General features: G+C 28.6%; 1 protein-coding gene across 3 annotated transcripts in view; it reads left to right on the top strand.

Moving 5' to 3' along the window:
* LOC100159889 (protein prickle) overlaps window positions 1-22,811 on the top strand; it is a 201,427-nt gene that overhangs the window by 30,680 nt on the left and 147,936 nt on the right. For 2 of the 3 annotated variants that reach the window (XM_016805044.2, XM_029488584.1), the window contains exon 1: window positions 6,387-6,602. The exons of the other annotated variant lie outside the window; for it this stretch is intronic. The gene's annotated coding sequence lies outside the window, so the exon portion shown is untranslated. Of the gene's footprint in view, window positions 1-6,386; window positions 6,603-22,811 lie in introns of those variants that run through there. 3 annotated transcript variants of the gene reach the window in all.

Below are 22,811 nucleotides of genomic sequence, written 5' to 3'. Positions count from 1 at the left end.
CCCCCCAAAGTACCAACTAGATTCACTTTCCTTTCAGAAAAGGTACAACTTTTGAAAATCAAAGCATTTTTACTGCTCCAAAAGTTGTCGTCAGACACAAAAAAAAAAAAAAAAAAAAAAAAACAAAAAAAAAAACACACATCATTGTAAAATCAATACATTCATCACTTCGTTCAAAATCTAAAATCTGATAAAACATCTGAAACGGAAACTATAGTAATAAATAATAATATTATGAAATTATTGTCGTGGAAAAAATAAAATAATTAGGTATTTATATTAATTAATCAGAAAAATGTCATAACTAATATTTTAATTTTATAGTGTACTATCACTTCAATCAAATTAAGTCTATAATACATAAATATTATGAAACAAGGGATAAAAGCCCTCTACGAGCGCACTAGTTTTCTGGTAATCTACACATTTTTTAAAATAGTTACTATCAAGTATTAAAATAACATCAACTTACAATATCAAAAATAAATTTAGTGATATAACATATAATATCACAGAGGGAGCAACCATATTATTATAAAGAAATTATAGAAAATCGCATTGAATAACAAAAAATGACAAAATGGGAAAATAATATCAAACGAATAATGTAGCACTGAATTATCAGAACGGAACGAGGATATGGTACGGGTGTTGTACTGTTTCGATTAAATTAATAGTATTCAATATCTATTCACATTGTAGAAATTTGAAATCCTAAAATTATTATAACATTTCAGTATGGAAAAATACCTAATATTTATTGAATTTCGGAGTGATGGTAGAAAATAAGTTTACGAAAATAATGAGATAAATAAAACAAAGCGCGATTTAAAATTTGCATAGAATTTGAATAAATCACTTGAGTATTCCAAGGCAGTGCGTATACAGACCACTCTTAGATGTTTGACTCTTGTCATTACACTTGCAAATAAATCTGAATACAGTAGGTTTCTATATTTCGAGTTTATAGGTACGGTATTATATTATATTGTTGATTGTTTTGAAAATGCGCTGCGTAATGCGTATAATATGTTTAATATCATTCCACTTGTAAGTTGTATTTATATACTTACGTAAATTGTCACTGCCATGGCCAATATCATTGTAGGTACCTATTTACTATAGTGATAATAAACCGTTCTGTGCCTCTTCGACAAAATCAGTCGATATGCCTATCGAATTTTTAAACGAAACTGATTTCCACCAACTAATTTATTATTATCTATATTATATTATTATACTATAAAAATGAATGTACGTTTGTATGGGGCTTATAAACTTGGAAACTACTGAACCAATCGGTACCAAATTTTGCACACACATTCCGCGAGACTCAGGGAGTGTTGTTTGCTTAAAAAACGGTACCTACTTGCTTAAATTTATCCACAAGATTTTCACGATTTACAAGAAAGCAGAGATCAAAAAATGTATCACTTATTATTATGTTATTTATTTATTTATTCTAGAAGACAGTGGGTCCCACTGAGCAAAATGTATTATAAAAGTAAAATGTGTGTTAAAATTAAAATCTATACAGATCAAAATATAAAATTAATTCTAATAAAAATAATGAATATATTAAAACGTTTAATATGTTCATTTTGGAAATAATTGAATTTTATATACAATATTTTGAATTTTTTGTGTACCTTCCTATTATTTACTATCCTTAAGGTCTATAATACACATTTTATGCATTTGAGCATTTCTAGTGAGTGTATAATATAAATAATATGATTGACATTTTTGAAGGGAAAATAATTTTCATCCATTTGCATTGAGTGAGTTACAGAAAGTTTAATACTCAATCCTTTGCAGTTTCTGGTATCACAAATAAAAGCTGAGAATTGACGTTAAAACTGCTTTAAGTTTTGAAAACTTTTGAAGGAACGTTTAATATGAAGTGCCTGTCAGGAATATCCTGTTTAAATGAGCGTTTGTTTTGAATAATGAATATTGAAGGATTTCAATAATACGAAGTCTTATATTTTTTATTATATTATAATCATTTATTTTAGTCGTTTATTCGAATAAAGGTGGCCATTTGGGCATAAAAAAAATAATATATTAAATTAAATTATATTCTTCGTTATGTGTAATACACAAAAAGTGTACATAATATAACTTATATGTATTTAAATATTTTAAAAAACTATTAATTAAAGAGTCGGTAGGTTCGCTATGATTAAGTAGGTTTCGAACATATACCTTGTCATTGAATAGGATTCTGTAATGGATATTATGTTAAATTTTACGAAAATCAATTATTTCTAATCGGTGTTGGCATGTGTGTGTCTATTTCTAAGGATATTTTATTAGATATCTATTCTAATATAATAATTTATTTTTCTATCATAAGGTAGGTTGAATTTTTAAAATTGAAAAATTCATGAGACAAGGTATGTGATAAAGTTAGGGGGTGATATAGTTCTAGTATGTGAAGTGAATAGGTTCAAGTACTTAGGATTGGTGGTACAAAAGAATAGTGGTTTTGAGGATGACGTTAGAAATATGATTATGTATATGGATGGATAAAGTGGATAGAAGTGTCAGGTATTTTGTGCGACGAGAGGATGCTATTGAGATTAAAAGGTACATTTTATAACGCAGTTGTGTAGCCAGTAATTTTGTATGAATCGGAATTTCGGGTGGTGGACAATTAAACAGAGCAGAGGGTGAGTGTAGTAGATATAAGAATGCTAAAGAAATTAGGATGTGTGGATGTGTGTAGTGACTAGGGAGCAGAGAATACGAAGTTAATTCACTAGGGGTAGTGTAGGAGTGGCACCAATTGTAGGCGAAATGCGGGAGAATAGGTTGAGATGGTTTGGTAATGTGATGAGGAGAGGTGACACGAATGCAGCGAGAGTGGCTATGGAAATGAATATATAAAAGGAAAGACAGGGAGAGGAAGACTAAAATAGAGATGGATAGACAACATAGAAAATTACACAAATATAGCTGGGCTCACCCCAGGAATCCCTAAAGGAGAGGAGGCAGAGCCCTATGGAGGTGTAGTATAAGGGTGGCCGACCCCATTTAGTTGAGACCGAAGGGCGTATAATAAGAAGTCTAATGTAGTGAATAGAATTAATTTTTGCCAATAAAATCGCATATTATATTATTAAAATACCATATATTATTTTTATTAACATATTAAATAACGTACCGACGAATGATGAGAATTACTTCGTCGTATGAATAATTTGAAATTAATCAAAACATTTTGTAAAATTAACTGTGTACCTATACAAAATAATATTATAATATGTAACAGCAAACAGTTTCAACTTTCAAGTCACAGCGATTAATATTTTTTGAATTACAACCTTTAACTAAAAATTAAAATCATTATTTTCCGTCCAAATTTGTCAATGTTTAAACTTCTGCTGCAATTCTTATACATATAGTAGGTGCAAGAAAAATGTTTGCAAAAATTGTTCTTACAAATGTTTGTTATTATCAAATTGAAATTGTAAGGACAACTTATAAGAAACCTTGTACTACATTTAATGTGAAATATTATTGTTTTATCGGGTATACGTATTTACCAAATTTTAATTTTGTTATAATACAACAAAACAATTAGGTTTCACCAAAAGCACGTGATTCTTGAGATCAAATCAAATAATGTCGGTCAGCTGCAGTTAGTAGTTTACCCCCACGCTTAAGTGAAACAATAATGAAAAATAATTAAATAATTACCTCTCTCTTGAGTCTAGATAGAGTGCAATTGCAGGACAATTTCTTTTATTCCTTTGTTTTTGTTTCTTCTAGTCCTACGCACTCGTATGTACAATAGTAAATTGTATACCGTATTGTTTGCTTCTTGTAACTATTATTGGAAAATATCGATTGAACGTTTTTTATAACAAAATCATTTTTTTGTTGGTATTTAAGTTTTTTTATTAATAGTTTAATATTTATTATTGCCATTTTTCCATACGTATATTATAATTCAACAATATTATGGTATGTTCTAATGTAAATACAGTTATTGTGTCTCGTTCAGTAAGGGACAGCGTAGTCGGATGGTTTCACGGTTTTGATATTCATCGGGTGTCTGCTGTGCGTATATAGTAATGCCCTGAGGACAAAATTGTTTCTCGCCAGTCGAGTCGTCTGCGTATATTATAGGTACGACGATAATAATATGATCTTGTGGATGCAAGGTGGTGCGGGGGAGCAGACGATGGGCTTAAAATCAAACTCAATATCACGTGATCATGTACAGATGAGTGACGGGATATTTTATTCGATTTTGGTGTGTAGAAATGATCCAAAACGCGGTACAGAATATATTATTGTCGTGCCCCGTAGCTATACGGACATACACGCGCAGTCAATTACAATTAATATTTTACAAGACACGGGATAAGATTTTAGCAAGAGCTAGCTATTAAATGTAGGTCAGGCCGATGAAGCGAATGTGCTGAGACCACATAAATAAATAAATTACAATTTGACCATTGTGATAAAATGGTGTAGTCCCGCGGCTGCTGTCGTATGGAGTTCGGCAGGTCGAGTGTGTGTGTGTGTGTGTGTGTGTGACGGTCGTTTGCGCGGATAAGACGTAATATAGCGATTGTACAGACAAGTGAATTAATTTATAATATGTTTGTTTTAAATCAATAATAAAAATGGTGTTTCCGAAAACCGTGTTAAATATTTTATTTAAATCGTTTGACGTCCCTACCCTTTTCACCGAACAACCACGCTGGATACCGTATGACCTTTGAATCGATGAACTTTTGATTTAACTGAATATCGCGAAATCACTCTCGAGTCACACTCTGTCTCGTAAGTAACGAACGAGTAACAGACAAACTTGTGCCGCCACCGTCGTCGTCGTCGTCGTATCTCGCTAAAGCTAACAGTGCTGACCCAATAATTGATTTTGGAGACAGTCATTAGCTTAGTACGACGAGGGTAAGATGATAGCAGCTGGTTCACCGCGTGTCAATATATAGCTGGAAAGTGATACGTCGGAATACTGTGTACCATTTGGTTTATACCAATACATGTACGTTGAGTTGCGTGACCTGTATATTTACGGAGATGTATTTGGGTGTTTTTTTTATTGAAATGGGATGATAATATCAAAACACTTTTAACTTTTGGATTATTTATTGTGGTTTTATTATTATTATTATTATTATTATGTAAAATTAACTAATGGGTTTTTTTTTATTAATTTATACATCTCATTAAATGTACCTATTAGTTTAATATTGACCAATGGTCACGGTTATCTACTAACCGAAATATAAATAAATAACCGCGATATTGATTTAATCGTATAGTTTTAACGTATAGTACCTAAAACAATTGAGTCTCGATAACTCAAATCTCGAAAGCTCGAATTTTTGTTCTTGCGCCTCCTGGAAGTGTTTTTGAAATGTGTTTCAGGTGGTAAATAAATAAAAAAATACACGATTTGAATTTATTTTTATTCCCCTCGAGATTCGATACTCGACCGTATATAATTATTATAGGTAGGTATAATATAATAATATTATATGTAAGTGATTTTGTTAATAATTCATAATATTATACTTGTGCAGTAAAAATTGTTTGACGCGACATCAAAGGCACCACGTAGTCTGGTCGCGTTGAATTGTACAAAACGAGATACAAATAAACATATGGAATTTAGTTGGGACTTAAGATTTGGTGCGTATTAACCGATATGATGTGTTAACCGATGACGTATAAAACGATTTCTACTATATTATTATAGTTATAATCTTACAGCCTGCACTTGTTATTTTCAATATTTTATCATATCTATACAGACTCTGATTAATCCTGTGATTGAATGATCTTAACAATAATAATGTAGGTATGGTTTTCATTTTTAACCATACAACTGAAAATTACTTGACCTAAACTATTAATTCATTTTTTGTTCAAAAGCATTTTAATAAAATTCAAAAAGCTTAAACGAAAAACAACGATTTTTATTTCAAATTAAATCTCGAAGTTTAGATGAAATAATATTGTATTACTAAACTAAGTAGATCCTCACAAAACAGCTACACATATACATCTGCACATACTTGCATTATTATAATAATATTATTCTTGACATTTATTACTTCTAAGTTTGGTCCCCCGAGAGATGACTCCCAATTTGTTAGCATTTTGTATAAAAACTTATAATTCATCTCAACTCTAAATATTTACAATGCGTTACGTTTATCTTCCGTTGTAAATCTAATAAATTAATGATTGAAAATAATAATCATTGATATAATTTAATTTATTACTATGTGTGTAAACCTAAGGTAACTTAACGTATTGTTTGTATGGATTTTTTTATGACTTCAAATTACTTTACAAATGTATTTTTGTTTTATCTTATTTAAATATCGTTTTTTAAATATCATTTTTTATTTCGCTGTCAATCGACCGTGGCGCAGACTCCCGGGTGGCAGCCGTACAACACGCGCCCTCGGCAGCACGTGTACATTTCTACATTATATTAAATTGTTAGTGCATCCCCAGACCTTACGCAGATCGGTCATACGTTGTGTTAGCGTTTCCCAATCGGATTTTTTTTTTGTCATTCGGATTTATTGTCGAGTCGTATATAATTTTGGGTGAGTTAATTCGTTAATAATATTCTAACAATAAAATCATGTATTTTAATATTATAATATTAACCAATTACAAAACTATGTATACATTTCTAACAGTTCTTGGTTTTCTAAGTCATGTATCACATGATTTGAATTTAATTTATTGTTTATATACTATTGGGTATTTAGGTAGGTAACTGCTTTCATTAGTTATTGATTATTCGTTTAAAAATAATTACTCAATTTTTAGATGGATATTTGAATTTTTTGTAATAGGTACTATACATATGTAATCTGTATTAATAAAATAATACATTTTAATTTAATTTATATTTATTAAGCTTAAAAATATGATTGATTGTAATTATAAAAAATAAAAATCGTTTGATTTACCAGATAATGATGGTACATCCTGCATGTACACAAAAATATCGAAATATTATAAAATAGTAATACTTAACTGTAATTTGTAGTATAATTAAAAAATAAATGAAATATACAGTTGTTATAGGTAAGCAATTTTGAACAATATTGTTATATCTAATAATAAATATTTAAATTTGTGGATATGATGAAGAAAATAGGTAAATATTTTTCTAAGCAGTTGAATAGTCTTTGAATTCTAAGAATATTGAATGCCATTATTGAATTTCCATGATTTTATAACCTCTACATTTTATGATAATAATTATTATAGTGCCATATACTTTTGATTTTGATTTTGCAAGATATCTCATTATATTATGCGTTCTTGGCTAATATCCTAAAAACCTGAAATTACTCTTTAAATACACATTTTCTTTATATTGTATTCCAGAGACACTTATATAAAAGTAAATAAATTGAGGTGATTTATAGATATTAGGTTCTTTTTTTTGTCCTCGTTTAAGTCTTAATCTTTCGAAATGTTCTGGCACGAAAATAGCATTGTAGATTTGTCTTAAGCGGTTTTTCCTCACAATACATCCATAGAAAATAATTTTCCCGAGCTCCCAATGTCTTGCTATTAATGTATTTCTATTGTATGCAGGCTCGGATTGGTCCGGTGAGTAACGGAGACAATCGCGGTGGACCACACAAATTATGAGCCTATTAGATTTTTGATGTCTGATAATATAATTATGTAGGTTCGTCTAGACTGTAAGAGTAATTTCGTTAGACTTCGTCAGTGATAAGTACGACGATTACGCCATTAATAATTTTGTATAATAATAAATTTATTATTTTGAGTCGTTACTCCAACCAATTTTGGATTACACGTCTCTATAGTATTTCTGTGAATCGTGATCCAAGCCACCTACATTGAGCTAACTCTAATAATTGACTGACAAATGTTGTGATATTTTGAATTTGAATAAATAATATTTACATTGATAATTGTTACTGATAGCGATACATTATACTCATTATTTAGTGACATTTCGAATGAATTTAGCTCATATAATCCATTTTGTTTTATCTTTGATCATATTATATTATGACAATTAATACTCGTTTGTTGTTAAAATATAATATTATCCTGAAATAAATCGATATGATGTATCTAATAATATTATAGGTGCCTACCTAGTTAAAAAGATAAAGAATTTGTTTGAAACCTAAATTGTTTTAAAATACATATTATGTAGTAAATAATATTTAGGTTTTAATTTTTTTTTAAACATTATAATATTGTTATTGAAACTAAAATATATTTTAATTTTAGACCGATAACTACATTTACCCGAGTAATGTGATTAAAAAATGTATTTATGAATATATAAAACTATACAAAATAAAAATATTTTGTGTATAACGAATAATATATTATTATTATAATAAAGCTTATGTACATTGTACAATGTACAATATATACATACAAAAATATATCATCTAAATTAATGATATAATCGAATATAGGTATACTTTCTATTTATATACACGTATTTAATTAAAGATGGTTTTATAAAAGCTAAGCTCCTTTCATTAAATTATTTCTACTCTCTTGCACATTACATTTTTGACTAGAACTGAGACACTTTTCGACAATGTGCTCGACGGATGATTACTCAGAGCTAAATAATTTTTCGACAATATTTGAACGAATCTCAGTTAAAAATTACAAAATGATTTATTTATAAAATAAGAGATGCTCATTAAGCAACGCCATTGGAACTGTTTAAACTTTAAATGGAGACTGATGATTGATTAATTGCATCTATAAAAACTATAAAATTTAAATACGGTCCATTAAAAAAAGATACGCTGCTGTTATATTATATTTTTTATAAAATGTTTGAGAATAATTTTAAGTTAGAAAAATATTGTTAAAATTAAGAGAGAAAAACAGCTTATTTTAAAAATAAATATGCAACGGAACGTATATTCATGTTCTCGAGGTCATCAAAAACAAAAAAAATCTTTGTATATTATACATATGTTACAGTTGCTATATAGGTATATAGGTATAATTAGTATTAATTTCGGTAAATAATGAATATAATATGATATACACTATAATGGCAATAATATATTTTGTGTAGAACCACTAAAGTCAAAGTGATTTCCACAACTTTAAATCAAATAAATTTATAATAATATTCAAATTGCTTATTATTGTAATAGTTGAACATTAATGAAATACAGTTTTTGTAATATATTTAACTTTAAAATAATATATAATATAGGCATAGGTACATGCAGTCCTATAAAAGTGCACTTTTATTAATTGTGAACATGTAATTAAACTAAATAAGATTAAAACAAATAATTAATGTTAAAATGATTATCATTTTTGTTGTAGGTACATTTTAACTTTGTATATGTAGTGGTTTGTATTGTTATAATATTTATAACAGAGATTTTCCTAATAATTAGTTTTCAGAGATATATTGGTTGAAGATTTATGGATTAAAACTATTTAAATGTTTTTTTTTTTTTTAATGGAATATAATATAGGTAGGTACCTAATATTTAATTATTTATTTTGAATTTTAACAGTAATCATCAACTACCTCGAAAAGTATTAAAACAATTTTTTGTAGGCATTCTAAAGTTGTTACAAAACAACATTTTTTACTATTTTTATCATTTTATTATTTATGTTTTTTACTATTAATTTTAAGATTTTTATTTCCTATTCCGAAGTAGAACATTTTTTTGAAAATTTTTATATCTGAAAATCGAATTTTGAACAGGCAGTTAATTATAACATTTAAGTACTTAAATTATTATGAGTGAAGTAGTGGACCAGCATTTTGAGGAATATCTCTGTGCCACTTCACTCTGATAGTCTACACTTAAGATCACACTGAATAAGGTTATGCGTTATATATAAAATATTATACAGAACTCTTTGTTTGAGTAAATTAAATATTTTATTTCAAAATCGTTGTCTCAATACGACTCTAAATAAATAGTTTTATTTTTTTAGATAATTAATGTTTACTGTTAAAATAATCACCTATTGCCTATAATAAGTCTATATAGGTTGGAAAATTATAAATTATGAACATTTTCTACAGTATATTATACTTCTTTAGACCTTATACAGATGAGTAGCCTACTGGAATGCTTATTTTTATAATTAGACTTGTACAAATCTTAATATTATAGTATTCGATTTAGGTGTTAGGTGTATACGATAATAATATAATCCCGATTCCGGATGTGTGCATATTAGGTATGTTATTATTTTATGGGGCTTTGGTTTATGTTTATGTTGAAGAAACAGATGTTGTTCTATTTTGGAACGCTATTTTATTCTCCGGTAAACGTCCAGAGCATAAAATAATATAAGTTACAGTAAATGATTATTATTAACTCTATTAAGCCACTGTGGGGTACTTGGGGAAAACTGTGTGTTCTCATTATATTAACAGTATAATATATTATTTTGTCCGCTTATTCACTCGTATACATACACACGGTTTTGAATGGTGTCTGCGGGCAATGGCCAATGGGCTCTGACTGTATTTTCCAACATATTTTCTTGTGGCAGTTTATTAGGTTGGATTTTACTATATGAAAATTCATATACTGTCTAAGTATTTAAAAATATAAAAATAGATAAAAAAAAAATGAATAACGAATAGCAATTAACAACTATATAATATAATAATGGCATATTGGATAAATGTTGAGTTTTCACGTCGGCCAGTATTTCATTTAGTTACCACTCAGTTACTAGTGACCATTTCGTTTTTTGTGTTTGTATCGATAATCACCAATAATCCAATATCGATAATACGTTAAGAAAGGTATTTTTCATTTCGTTCACATTATATATGCGTACAATATATTATAATATGCGCAAAAGTAGATTGCCGCATGCTACTTAATATTATTAGATTTGCGTGTGGGAATCAAATGTATTTGTCAATATAATATTTTCTTGTGCTAGTTTATAGGTTGAATTTTACTATATGATAATTCACTGTGGGTACTGCAGTAAGTATTTAAAATGACAAAAAATAAATAGCGAATAGTATGATTATAACTAGGTAGGTACTATAACAATATTGCAGTTAGACAAACGTTGTGTTCTCGTGTCAGGTGGTTTTTAATTTGGTTTTAGGTTATGAACCTTTTAGTTCATCGTCTTTTGTTTATATTAATATAATCACCTTTTATCCAATACCGATATATTGTTTATAAATGTATTGTTTTGTTTGTTCAAATTGTGAATATATATTGTATGATTTGCGCAAAAAAATATAATATGGTATTGCCACATGAAACTTAATTATTATCTAGCAAAAAAAAAATTGACACCTTTCAAATCATTTTTACAAATAACTTCTATCAGCACTGTTTACTTTTTGTCTACATTATTTGTATTTGAAACAGAACAGAACAGACGCGTTTTCCCATTCATTATATGTCCGCAAGTCGATCAATCAAGTTTTCTTTGGACCTTTTTTTGAATACAAAACCCATTCCCCTCTAGTTTGTTTTTTTTGCACCCTCCGTTGTCTTGCAAAACCTTTTAACCGGCCAGTCTGGCGCCGAAACTACCCTCGGAGAAAAGAATTCTGCCAAATGTGGAAAATCGAAAAGCACACTAAATCGATAATACATTGAACTATTATACGCATGCCACTTTTAAAATTATTATTTATTATCGTAATATGTTAATATATTTTACATAATGTGTACACAAATAACGTTTTTTAAACATGACATTTATTAATTTTAGACTTTAGTATGTACGCTGGCGTGTTTATTTGTATACTGAATTCGTTTTGAACTCGAGGTAAAAGGTGAAACAGTGAATTCTAAATTGATTTCTTTTGCTGTTCAGTAATTGTTATTTTAAAATTCATAACACACCGCTTTTGATAACCACATTCTCTATTATTCCACGGTAAGGAGCCATATTATAATCATGCCCGTACTGCCGAGTAGGAAACTTTACGAAAGATTTAATTTTATTAGTCGTAGATATTCTCACTTTTGTCATTAATATTTAAACGCTAATAGCACAAAAGAAAATTGAATTTACCTATGGTTGTTAATTTCTTATAATAAATGATCGTATAAAGTCTTGATAGGCTCTCTTAAGATAACTCAAAATATATTATATATACTCAATTGTCGTATAATTTCTACTGTAAATTATTGATAAAATAAAATTTATTCTCCTGAATAATGCTAAAAATTAATTAATACATTTTTACATTCCAGAGTATTTTGTGTTATATATTAATATGTCGATAAAACATTATTTATGGGAGCAAATAATTGAACATGGTACTATAATTAATTTTTAAAATAATTATACTACCTATATGTATATTTGTCAATTGCATTTTCAAATAGATAATTAATTAACTCTATTGGTTTTATACTTTTACGTGATGTCCGTACGGATTGTAAGCAAACATTCTAATTACAGTGCTTTCGCAAACTTTGCTTTTTGTATGTATTATGTTTTATTGGATTATTTTTACTTAAATTCACCTCAAAAACTTACCTGAAGGTCAGCTATGAGTTACTTAACAATTATGTCAAAATATGTTAGTTTACATTTAACGCAGTATAAAGACCATTACAAAGTTGGGTACAAAACATACATATTATGTATATTGTATAGTGTATACATAGGTAGATATTTTTGGATAATATTAAAAAAAAAAACATATTCCCCGTGAAGAGGAAGTAAAATTCTTTTAATGTTGTCACGTAATGTTTCGTAAACATATAAGTGTTATTAATCATGTACATAATATCTCTTAGATGATCCAAAAACCCTTTTAGATACTATATGAAATGTACATTATGAATACATAATGTAGTTTCTCGGAATTCTGTATAAATGGAGATTAATTGTCACTGATCTATTGGACCGTAAACGGTTAGGTATGTGTCCTATTTCCACTACCTAGGTATATTTCTTTTATGTTGTTAGCGTTAGGATATATTTTTGTTTTATTTTTTAAAAAACTAAAACATGATCTCCCTGTATTATGTAGCGTAATGATTATAGACATGACTATGTCATGGGTGTTTGTACCGGAAACCGTGACAGGACATTGTCAAAAAGCAATTACGCGACAGATGATTTAGGTACAAAAAAAAAACAATTATAAACGATTATCGTATCGAATTTAAAAAAAATAATAAGATAAAATGGTTTATATAAAATATAATGAGGGAGGAAAAAATTCCATAAAATCGTCAATTAAAATAAAGGTCGGCACGTACATTCGTAAACAGCCCTTAACTATTTTTATGTCGACTCATATTATTGTTATTTTCAAAATTAAATTACAAATCATTTTTGATCTCATTAAAAAAATAATAAACAAAAGTAGCATACTTCGTTATCATTTTGTAATAGGAAGCCTAGCTGATCATAGTCTGCAATGGAATTTAATTAAATCATATAACTTGTTAAATATAAAATAATTTTGAAATCTTCTCAAACGGTGGGCAGACAATTTTATTTTAAATGAGCCATTTAAGCGGTTGTTCGTCGTATTAATTAACATACATACAATAAAAACATTTCTAAGCAGAGTTGTTTCGCAGATATGTGTTTTGTATTTTTAGAATAATGAAAAAAGTTTCTTGAGTTTCTTAAATTTGTAATATTTGAATATAAGAATTTTGAGGATTATAAAGCGTAAATCTTAAAAGTTAAAATCTATTATTATATTCTATTATTAATTAACATCATTAATTATATTATCAAATTCAATAAAAAGTATGTTGACCTCTGTATAATAATTATAGGTACTTATACTTGAGTTTTGGTGAACAATACCAATCATACGATTATTACAATATTATTATAACTATATTTAAAAGATGTTGACCATAATGTTTTTACAACATGTTACCACAAAGTTTAAAGCCCACAACTAAGAAGTTTATAATGGTATTACACATTTTTTTCTAATATATTAGAATATAATATAATATATCGTGTGGGTATCTATGTAATTATAATATTCCACTAAATATTAAATACATATGTGTAGAGTAAGAAATCGGGAAAACAGTGATAAACATTTGAATGACGTTTCGGTTTCTCGCATAGTTTTTTTATTAAATAGGTTTAATATCATTAGATACAAAGTAATAAAAATTCCTGTGTACTTTCGGCTAATACAATTTTGCGTTGTTGGGGAACAGTTTTCAAATTCAATTCCCAAGACGTCCGGGGACGCTGTGCGTTGTTTGGACAGGGAAAAGGAAAACCTCACCATTCGTTTCTGTGATAAATTAGCGAATAAATTAAGTTATTACATCTGTAGAACAGTCTACACTGTAGTTGACCGGTTTTCCGCAGTCTGTTGATTTATAGCTACCGAAATCGTGCCGTAAAGTGCTTCAATTCTTATTAATCCTACTTTGGTGTATTTCGAATTTAAAAACAAAAGAACTGAGGTTTTCAATTTATAAAATATATATTTTACTCTTTTTTTAAATATTTGTTTTCATCAAATGACTTTATACCTACACGGTTTTATCAGTAGATATGCACCACATATATTTTTATTTTACCAGAACTACAATTTTTTCAACATTTGCTACAGTTTTTAGTATTTAAAGTATTGACATTAATAATATAAACCATAGAAATTGAATTGGTATTTATTTTTTATATTTAAAAAAAATATATTGTTTCATTAGAATCTTGAAAATAATTTAATACCAAATATTACAATTTCGATTCAATGTGGAATGTTATTGTACCTGAGAAAGTTAATTATGATTGCATTTGATATTTTCAAGCCATGTTAATTAATTTAAGTTAATTAATTTTAATATTCTTTTAAATGTCTCGTTTGTTATTCGCTTGTTTGTTATGTATTCATTTAATTATATTACCAAAGCTTGAGAAAAAAATCATTCATATTTTATTTTATTTAAACGTGTTTTGAAATTAATGATTTTAATGTTGTTACTTGTAATTCAACTATAAATTCAAAAAAAAAAGAATATACATAATAATATAATGTTATTTTGAATTAGAATTGTTCATAGTTAAACCATACAGACAGGTTATGGATTATGTAAACATTTTTACGAATATTTTAAATTTTATTATACGTTTTAAATAACTAATATTAATTTATTGGAAAAAACACTTACTTATTATTAATTTATATTTTATTAGGTAGGTAAATTATAAGATGTTCTACTTGAAAGTACATATACCTACCTACATTGTATAGTTACTATACTGAATGTGTCATAGCAATTTTCAACGACAAAAATAACTATAAATTCTAATATTATTGTATAGGTTAAAGTTTTCTTCTATAATTTCCAATAATACTAAATAATAATAGCTGAAATATTACTATGCTAAACAAACGAACACTATTCGAGAAGTATATATTGTTGTTTAATATTGTCGAATGAGAATAGTTGAAATAGGTACCTATTGTTATAGTTTCCATAGTTAAACTTTCAGTTTTAAAGGACGGGTTCGCGTTTATAATGGCATCCATCCGTATTTTGTTTTCCACCCAATGTATAGTTTTCCTAGGAACTAGGGTTGTCTAAAAGGGCGAACGGTTTCCTAGCGTAGGCAAAGTAAGAGTGTCTGAAGTCGTCTGGGAATGTTTCAAAAGTGTTCTGGATGCCCGGCCCGTCGGATACTCAGCAAAAATTATGATGGAGAAACACCATTTACTTTTCAGACCCAAGCCTTTCGGTCCACGTATACGACATTTTAAACATGTTAGTGGTGGGAACGAGACAGACGTACACACGTCATTTTACTCGAGACGTTGTACAAAGCTGTCATTAAAATCATTTACTTGAATTCCATGATCTTAAAATTAGAGTGCATACAATTGTATACAGGACATGGGATTTAAAATTAATACGACTGTAATAACTTTTTGGAAGGAAATCAAAATAATATGTATTCAAAGTTAATAAAATCAATATCAAACAATATTACCTATATACCTGCCTTTATCGACTAAATAATTTTTAAACAAATGCAATCCTTAAATTTTCAATGATTTCAAATAGTTGTATATGTTATAATACTATATTATTGTGTATGTTTTTGTTTCAGGTACGTAATCAATATTCACGACATAATATTATAGTATTATAATCAATAATAAAACACAAACGGAAAAAAAGCCGTAAGTATTTCTCGTGCTAGGGGGTTTTTACGATTTTTATATGGTTTAGGTATCCAAGTAAACAATAAACTCAAAATGGCTGTTAGTAATTTGTTGTTTTTTTTACGTTGTGGTTGTATTATAATTTATAATATATCGGGTATATACCGCGTGTGTCCACGAATACAGGGTATACGGAAAAAGCAAACAGTTGTTGCGCATGTGCAAAATACATTAAGAGTTAAAAAAAAGTTATAGGTATTTACGATCCGACAGTGTTATTATTAGTTCCGACAAACAGATTTCAAAAATACGTACAGGGTGCTGATAGTAATATTATAAGGAACACTTGGTTTTCGTGACCACACGGTATACCATGTATTTTATGTGTAGTACCTAAGTATTTAACATTGTGTATGTCAACAGAGACTTCGGAGCTTCTCCGCGTGATTTATATGGTGTCGGAAAAGTTGAATACAAAACTATATACATTACACACGCTTTGTTGTGTTATTAGGCTTGTACGTAATATGTTAGTAAATGTGGTCGTTATTAGTCTTCATATTATATTATTATACTTGCTTGTACCTGCCTATATATATTGCTTGTAAACCGGTATGCGCTGCGTTTCATTACACGATTGTGTTTAAGGTGTGAATGTGTGTCCAGAACTGTGCATAGGTAGATTTAAACGCACAATGAAATTCGGTAATAATTGTAAGATAAAAATAATATCATCGTGTTAGATGTTGTCCGGCGAACGTTTTCTATCGACGCATATCATTATAATATTATTTTATTCATATATTATGCATCGCTTTATATTTAAAAGCTTTTTACAGTCTTAGACATAATAATATTACCGAGTGTGTCGAATATAATATTATTATGTCCTATATGTGTCAAATTAAATGATAATTCTGTAATTTTTAGATATTAACACGTTCGAAAGAAATAAAATAATATTATTATGTTCGATTGCGGTCCGTATTCGTGCGTAGATTAAAACACGGTGCTCAAGTTAGGTATATCATTTTGTAACTGGCCGATGTAAATCATAATATTTACCTAACCTACCTAGGTATATATTATTAAAAAACGTAGCATTAATACTTTAATATTCCGAGTTTATTAGTTTAAGGTGTTAGATGATGTTATGTAATATTGTAATGTTATAATATTATACCTACCATTTGGTTTTGATGTTTTGGTTTTGAATGACCAATAATTGTATCATACATTTATACTGCTTAGAATTTGATGATCAAACAAAATATAAAACGTTCGTTACACCACTGTACAGTTTTCCCGATTTACAAGTAAACGTATTTTGCAAAGCTGATTTAATATTATATACCTTAGTATATTAGGTAGTTTATTCATTATGTTAAGTATATTTACTAACTAAACTAATAATATCATTAAGGAGTTTGAAATAAAGATAAATAGATATAACCCAGACAGCAATTTTTTGCTTAATAATATTATTATAACATTTTAATCACGAATAATATAAGTATAACATTATTATAACACAATTATAATATTATTGTTACAAAATGCTGTCTGGGAATATTAATTGATTTTCAAAATATATTGTTACTATAATCAGAGAAAAATGGATTTGCTTAAAACATTTTGATTGCTCATAAAAGAACTTAAAAAATTGCATTTTATAGGTATATTTAAATACAATTTTTGTTTATTGAAAGCGATATTTATTTGATTAATAATCAATGTATTTTATACCTTTTTAATGCGTATTAAATATTAATAATATATTATATTGACATCGTGACAACATTAAAATTTTTTTTGAACAAAGTGTGGTCTTGGTGGTAATAGTTGTTTAAACGTGTACATAAAAGATAAATAAAAAAACATAAATTAAAAAATTAAAATTATTTACATTATTGACGTTAAAATATATGTCCTTAAAAACCATATAAAATGAATTAAAGAAAAAAAATGAATAAAATATTTCGACATTTATTCATTTAGCATGGTGATCGGTATCCGGAATTTCAATAAATTAAAAATTATTACAGTCGTTCGACAATGATGAAAGAAAAACTACTTTCAATCCTATTGGTCTAATGTCAAACCGACGTTATATTATTATTATTATTTCCATTTTGTTTCCCTCGTCGACCGTAAATTTCGAATTAAAAGTCCCCGCTGTAACAGGATATCGCTGTCCAATTGCGTGGAATCTAAAATAATTATTATAATTTACGAGTGACGGGGGAGAGGGGGGTAAATAAAATGGTACATTCGGCAGCATTCCGACTGGGTGGTCCACACACCTTCAACGACCATGCTCGGTCGACCAATAATAATAATCGTCACCAGACATTAATGTCCACCCGGTAATGCACCCGGTACACTAATCTAAATTATTGTTCGGTATTGATCGTAAAGACCTCGGCACGACGATTTTCTACCGACCCATAAAAAATAACCAGACGCCCGTGCACATCGGTTAAATGTTATTAATTCACTAAATGGCTGTCCGCGCGACAGTAAATTTATGAATACAAGATAAGGAGAAAAAACAATGTTACTCACTATATTTTTTATTTTATTTTATATTATTCGTTTCCATTTTGTTCGACTTTCGAGTAGCGTCACATTAAGTATATATAGGTACAACAATATATCTAACTATAATATATTATACTCTCGTCGGTATTAGGTGTAATAAAAATATCGTTAGTTCCCCGTTTAACAGGCCGTTGTTTCAACATTATAAAAAGGCCGCGTGCAAAAGTCTTTTACGCGTCTTTTCTTTTTTTAATTTCGACGGTAATTGTTGTTTTGGTTTCAATATTTTATAATAAACGTCAAAAGAATGAGATATTATATTTTTCTTTTGAAAAGTGATTTTATTTCGAGTAAATTTGATTGAATCTGATTTGCTTTAGTTAATTGGTGTTTTATAATATCAGTTTTCTTTTCATTTTAAATCGTAAGACCCATACAATAACTATATAGGTACGTCATAGTTTTTTAGTTTCAAATTTATTTTCCACGTATTTATTTCGTCTTATTATTATAATCTAAAGACTTCTATAATTTTCTTTCCGTGCAGTGATCACAAGTCGATATTAATTTTTATCACGTGTTCTGCCGGAAAGTAATTATTCTTAATCCTATTCATTCCTACCCATGTATGAAAACTATTCGATCCGGCATACTATAATATACAAGTAGATTATTGGTAAGACAATTTCGCTTTTTAAAATCGTTATGCTTAACACGAGAAGATAGCATCGTTTTTATATGTAATACTACATAGTGTATACGTCTCCTCGTGCAACTGCAGCGTACTATCCCCTCCGACTTAAGGTTTAACGTGACATTCAAAATCCTGACAATATCGCTGGGAATCACTCAAAACCCGCTGCTGATGATTTATCTATTCAATTTTTTTGTTTAAAGTCACCGTTACCGCATTTATGTAGCATAATATAATTACACTAATTATTTATTTAATAATAACGTTTGATCTCATACAAGCCCTTGTTATTTTATCGGTATTTTAATAATATTGCCACATTTTGTTGTTGTTTAAATCGCAAGAACCGTATAAGAACAGCTACGCGTCATAGTTTAGTTTCGGACTAATTTCCACGTTTATTTTGCTTTACCCGTCTAATTTAGATTCGTAATTCTGAATTAGTCATTTTAATACGATCTAAAGATTTCTATACATTTCCCCCCCATGTTTAAGCTAGTAGATATATTTATTTTCATGGCGTGTTCTACCGAAAAGTTAATCCTATCCATGAAAACTAGTCGATCCGTCATATACATAATATTATACTCGTACACATTGCAAGAAAATTACTCATTTTAAATCGTTATGCTCAACATACGCGAAGAGATAGCATCGTTGTCACGTGTAACCATACGTCGTGTTGTCCTCGTACACCTGCAACTGCAGCGTACTACCCCATCCGACTTAGGGTTTGACAAGTGACATGGCATTCAAAATCCTGACAATAATCGCTGGGATTCACTCAGGACCGACAGATAACAAATTTACCTAAAATGTGTGTTTAAAGTCAGCGTAGCATAATATTATTATTGTATTGGTATAATACACTATACCTACATATATATATTACAAAGTCGTATGCAGATCGCATTCGGTGCTTATATAATAGGTATCTACTTTGATATTATAGATTGAGTATTGAATGTATGTTATACATTTTAAACAAGTCATAATAGTACACGTTTGAATAAGTTCTATTTTTTTTTTTAAAAAGAACAACATTAAAGACGTCATAATTTAGGACGTACAGATGTATGCCAAAAAATCTTAGAAAATCTGAAATCTTAAACATATTTTAATATCTCTTATATAGGTGTTAAATCCTTTGTTTTTTTAGAAGAATTTAATTATATAAATATAAATTTGTAAATACAAACAAATTATTGTTTAGTTGAAGATTCTGAGAAAAGCAGTTTTATTATTTTTTTTATTTAAGCTAAGGGGCAGCGAAAAGCTCAATACATTTTATTATACAGCACTTCTATTGAATACACAATATGGAGCCTACTTTGAGAGATATTTCTTTTTAATTTCCTAGTAACTATCGATAAAATTATAAAAAGCTACAAAAAATGTCAAAGAAATATTTATAAACCAGCATTCATTTTTAAACAAAACATTTTTTTAATATAATTATTCACTACCCGCACATTTTTCTTTAATGCAATGATATTACATCGCTTTTCAATCTTCCTTTCCTCTTAAGTCACTATTTTTTAGGATTATATTTTGCACATAGAATAACAAAGAATAAAAAATAATTCTATTGATTAATTCAAATTTATATTGTTTTGAATTGATTATTTTATTATATAAAAAAAAAAAATAAGATAATATTATCTTAAAACTTTAACATTGGGGTCATTTTTAACATTAGTAAATCATTTTTTATTTAGATTTAATCAGAGGTTTGAAACAAATTATTTAAATTTATTATTTCATATGGAGGAAAAAATACTCTTGTTATAGTTTTAGTCATTTATAAACCATATCTCGCCATTTTAATCACACACCGGAATTCCTTCAAAAGTTTTGCTTACGGTTTCAGTGTACCACCATGAATACTTAACGGTTGCTCGTTTAAAGGGATGACGTACTATATCAGCGGTCTCGTGTGATGGACGGACTTAGGTCGATAATTTTGATGAGTTGATAACGGAAGCGGACAAAAGTTTTTCCCGTACAATTGTAACACGGCCGTGTGGCGACAAATATAGTGCGTCGGCGGTATACTTATTTTGTCCTCTATATCATCCTCCGTGCTGTACGCTGTCTGCCAATATATATGTCGAATGGTTCTCGAAAAAGATGTAAATATTTACCGAGTTTTATAGTTTCGTATGAAAACATATTATTTTTGAACAATGCGTGTACAACGTTAAAGAGCTGAAGCATCATCTTTCGGGGTTTCTCTTAAAGTTGGTGGGGAATTTAATAAACTTTGGCACTAAAAAGAGGACGAGCGAGATTGCACGAGGGTGCGGGTAAAAGATGGAACGAGAGAGAGTTTGAGAGAGAGTGAGAAGTAGAGGGTAAGAGAGCGGCGATGATTCAACGGATAGTGGAAACACGCGGACGAGGGTTTGAGGGAAGACCTAAACCGTTTTCTATGCTCTCCTCCTACCAATTAGGCTCATCAAATTTAATTACGTCAGACCCTCGCATAGTAAAATATAAGCTTTTTCACACTATCTCAGTTACTTACGGACGAGTACGAGGATCGATTAAATTTGTCATGCCAAACAGACCATTATTGGAATCGATCATCTAACATTATTACATAATATAATACAGGAATAATATAATATCATTGTTAAACACATAATAATTTAATGAAAATAATATTATGATAGATACAAGTACCTACGTCCTACAGTCATAATAACTCATAATACATCGAGAGAAAAATAACTATTAATTAAATACTTGAAATATAATTAGACAATTTAAGTTTCTTTTTTTAAAATATTTTCAACGCATATGTATTGTAATGATTTAGTAAATTGATAATTTATGAATTCTGATATTATTATATTAATTCATAATATTTGACAGTGTAATATTATAACCGTTACGTACAAATATACAAACAAAAAACAATATACGTTTTTTGGGATGTTATCCAAAGTCCAAACAGACGTTTGTCGGTGGCACGTCTACGGTTCAATAATTTTCCACTAACTGACTTTGAGTTTGTAACTTGAAACCTAGGAGTTAATGATGATTAATAGCCAGAATATTTAGTCTGCTCCTTCACCTTGTATGCGTGGAAGTATGAAGAAATGTACATAAAAATAATTATTTTCTTGAATTTACACCGAGAATGATCTCGACCGAATCTATTGAACGACGCGCTAGGTTAAAAAAAAAAGACCTTTGGTCTTTGGGTTTATCGCTACATTATACGAGACATCGTATGTCCTCTACCTACAACAGGATGCATATTATTGTTCTAACAAAACGTTCATCATTTGTGAAGTTTCTTGGGACAAAGAGATGCTGTTTTGGTTCTTTTGTGAAGGCATGATAATATTATGAAAGTTTGTTGGTTTTTTTCCACTTTTAAGTATGAAGACGTATATTATAATTTGCTATTTA

The sequence above is a fragment of the Acyrthosiphon pisum genome, chromosome A1, assembly GCF_005508785.2.
Source record: "Acyrthosiphon pisum isolate AL4f chromosome A1, pea_aphid_22Mar2018_4r6ur, whole genome shotgun sequence".
Taxonomy (NCBI): Eukaryota; Metazoa; Arthropoda; class Insecta; order Hemiptera; family Aphididae; genus Acyrthosiphon; species Acyrthosiphon pisum.
Note: the sequence above shows the minus strand (reverse complement) of the source record. Positions and strands in the feature narration are given on the sequence as shown.